This window comes from Pieris napi, chromosome 23 (genome assembly GCF_905475465.1).
Source record: "Pieris napi chromosome 23, ilPieNapi1.2, whole genome shotgun sequence".
Taxonomy (NCBI): Eukaryota; Metazoa; Arthropoda; class Insecta; order Lepidoptera; family Pieridae; genus Pieris; species Pieris napi.
In genome coordinates this window covers 3,525,712-3,529,636 of record NC_062256.1, presented here as the reverse complement: position 1 = coordinate 3,529,636, position 3,925 = coordinate 3,525,712, and the positions used below count along the sequence as shown (strand labels likewise).

Sequence of the window (3,925 nt, the reverse complement as noted above, 5' to 3'; positions counted from 1 at the left end):
CAAAAACTTTTTTTTTATTTATTTATTTTCTTTCTTCCCATTTTCCTTAATAACTGTCTTGTTTAAAAATCGCTGTTATATAAAGAAACACTAGCGTTACAACCTTTTAGGTCTGGGCCTGAGATTTCTGTGTGATTCGTGATCATTTGTTTTTTTTAATAGGTAACAGAAAATAACACACGCCCTCGACTTTTTGAGACTATATTTTCCTTCACCGTACGAGCGAATGTTAAATGCGCACTTAGAAAATACATTGGTCCGCAGATGGGGACCGAATCTACCTATAATTAAAGTAATATATATCCAATATAGGATTGCTTATATTATCTGATGCTTGCACTGATTTTAGTTAGTGATACCTACCATATCAAACAAAGTTAAATCGAAAAAAGTGAATTGCGTATATCACTTGGCTTAGCACATCACGTTATAGGCTGTCGAACTGGGGTGGAAATTTTAAACGATATTGAATGTTAAACAGTCCAATACGCGTTAGACTGGGTTCACACGGCATTGTCCTGCACGTTTTCTTTGTATTCGTTTTTTTAATGTACTTTCACTTAAGGTCGATTTACATCAAACGAACATAGAGCTAGAGCTAGAACAAGAGCATTCTTTCGTAATCTTTTAGTGTAAACGAAAGCTAGAGGTATCGATTTACATCAAATGAACATAGAGCTAGAGCTAGAACAAGAGCATTCTTTCGTAATCTTTTAGTGTAAACAAAAGCTAGATCGAATGTTCTTTGCTCATTCGTGTCAATTCTGTGGTTAGTATTGGTAGTGCTTCGTTATGTCTGACTCTGACAGCGATATCACTATTGCAAGTGCTGCATTTGCATTTTTGTCGCGAAAACTCAAAAATAAAAGAAGGAAGAGACGTTGGTGGGTTACAAATTTAATGCATCGAAGGACACTGGATAATGTAGGTGAAACAATGACGGATATGCGAAAACAAGAAGAAAGTGGACAATTCCAAAACGTTTGTAGAATGGCGCCGGAGGATTTTGATCATTTACTATCTCTGACCATCGAAACAATTCGAAAATCAAGTACGAATTTTAGAGACTCGATTCCTGCATATGACAAACTAGCAGTGACTTTGCGATTTTTGGCTTCTATCATTAATAAACATTTTTCTTGAGACCAATCCATAATTTAATCGATAAGATACGTAAACAATCGCTAGAACACAAGAACGCTTTGAAAAGACCGCTCAGTGGCGCGAGCACGTCCGAACACGCTAGAACGCTCTAAGCAACTGTTCGCGCGCTCTTGCGCCGTTTACATCAAGCGAACGAGCATTCTTAGAATATTCTATAGAATCTTTGCGAACGCACTAAGAACAACGAAAGAATGCTCTACGCTTGTTTACACTAGAAGAATTTGATGTAGTGGGGATAGAATGAGCATTCGCTCGTTTAATGTAAATCGACCTTTGGGTAAAATACGAATAACCGCATTCTCAAACAGTTGTCACAGTGAGAGAAAACGAGACAGAGCTATATTATGTGCCCCTTTAAACCGAATTTACGTTAAAGTTCATTCGATTTGCTTGACAAGTCCGTTGAGTATTCGTTTGTACGCTTTGAGTATTAAGCCAGAAAGGAGACGCCATCACTCGAACGATGCTAATTAATTTTTCTGCCAAAACATCGGCGGGGGACGAGGCACTCACACAGACAAAATTTTACTACAGAAACAAATTGCACAATGTTTGTACACACGCACACAAACCTAATTTGCTTACACAAGAGTAACCGCAACGCACACATTTAAAAAAATCGTATCTTTACACGTTACATGTACAGCACACATACGCAACAATCCCGAGATAATTAGAGCTACCACCATGTCGATAAGGAATGTCGATAAAATTTATTAATAGGATTATTATTCAAAGTAGGTGTTGCTGATTCCTTTAATTTTCTTTTGTTGTTAGCCAGCAACAAGAAACATGACGTATCAAAATGATCGGAGCAAACTTTACTTGTACGTTTGGGTAGCCATGTTCTGTGATTTTCACAAGCTTTTATCCATTGTTGTCGACGGATAGGGTCTTTTGGAAATCTATAATAAAAATAAAACTGTTTTATTTCAAACTAAAAAAATGTATCCATAATTACATTATATTGTTCATTCGTTCAATAATTCATCGATAAAAAAATAGTATGTGTCCCCTCTCTAAAATGACGTAAACCGGCGTTGGTGTGGCTAACTACCAACTTAGGAAAATAACCATTATTAGGATAAATTCATGTGATAAATTTTTATAATTTTTCACGTCCTTTCTTCATTAATTAAAGACATTAGTATAATAAGAAAATTTGAAGTGTCGGGTAAACCTTCAAAGTACTTGTGAGCGAATCCACGAACAGGACAACTAATCAATAGTAAAGCATATTTACTTAAGTCATTGAACAATATGATCGCTATGTAAGTACCATCGCATGTTAGTAAAAAAAATATGCAAATAAAAAAATTAAGCCACAAAAAACGTCGTAGTGCGGAACTTTGCAATAAACTGGCAACATTGACTCGGCATTACTCGGCAATGAATATTTATTTGATTTTCACGTATTCTTATAATATACGATAATATTACTTAAGAAAATACATTACAGATGAAATGTCACGTTGTCTTTTTGTACACTCGATGTGTCAGACCTTTTTTTACAGCCGAATACACTGCATCCAGTCATTTTTGTCGGAGCTCTTTACACTAACAAGCGTCATACCGGAATGGAGCGGAAGGGTCGAGAAACAGTTTTATATAACGCGTATGTCCAGCGGGTTCGTACTTTGACAGAGGGGGACGCGCGTAAAGGCGACTCCTTTCTGGCTTAATACTCAAAGTTTGTACGTATAAACGGTGTACGATATTTTGCAGTACAAACGCCGTCTGAATGGGTCTATGTACAATACATGTGCCACTATTTATTCGTTACGACGTATACTGCAAAAAAACGTGCAGGACAATGCCGTGTGAACCCAGTCTTAACCTACAACATGACGTCCGTTTGACCATAGACAATCGAACGCAACGTTTCGTTTTACGCCTTTCGCTTCAGTCTCATAACTATTATTATAGTTATTTTATGTAGATAATAATAAATATAAAGAAATTAAATCGCTCGACTATAATTTCACGTTACGCAGAAACACTAAATCATGTTTTTTGTTTCTACCCACTTTAAAAGTTAAAAATATTTAATAATAAATTAAGGTAGAGGTGATTAACGTAGAATAACCATATCGTTAGGTTCTATCACTTTACGGCGAAATACATAACCCTTTTTTTCTGTTACTACCCGCAATATTTTGTGAAGTTTTTAGTCAAAAAGTTTAGTGGTCCACGTCACATTGGACCTATAATTTTTACACCACGTTAGAAATAAAAAGAAAAATAACATAAAAAAACTACCTTTATTTCCCAAAAGATACAACAAAAACTAATTTGGTATAATTAAAGCTTTATCACGCTCTTTTTCACAAAATATAATAACGTAAGAATGTTTTGTCACATTTCAATACATGAGAGTGATAAGGACAAAACATTTGATTTGTGAAACGAATTTTGGCTTTAACCCAGCCTGATCAAAAACGTCACTTAAAATATTAAATAAATATAAAAAAACCTAACCTAATGTAATTCACTGGGAATTGAGACAATATCATTTACATTTTACATCATGCATGTAGTATTAACAGTTTTTTTAATTTTTTTAAGGGGTCCAAAGCCATGCGCCCCCCATTACTTGGGGTACTACATACAAATCGTAAAGAACGATATAAAAAAATTTGGAGCTGTTTTAAGGTGACTCGACAAATTTACCGAAGTTCTATATACCGCGTAAAGCAAGGACAGTATTATCTTATATTGACTGACGCCTTTATCACTGACTATTATTGTTAATGCGTCATAA

The 3,925-nt window shown here is 35.2% G+C and overlaps 1 long non-coding RNA gene across 1 annotated transcript; it reads right to left on the bottom strand.

Moving 5' to 3' along the window:
* Window positions 1-1,905: 1,905 nt before the first annotated feature.
* LOC125061332 lies at window positions 1,906-2,738 on the bottom strand. The gene is made up of 2 exons (XR_007119028.1): window positions 2,622-2,738; window positions 1,906-2,069 (listed from the first exon to the last, which is right to left on the bottom strand). It is a non-coding gene; the product is annotated as an uncharacterized LOC125061332 (long non-coding RNA).
* Window positions 2,739-3,925: the final 1,187 nt, after the last annotated feature.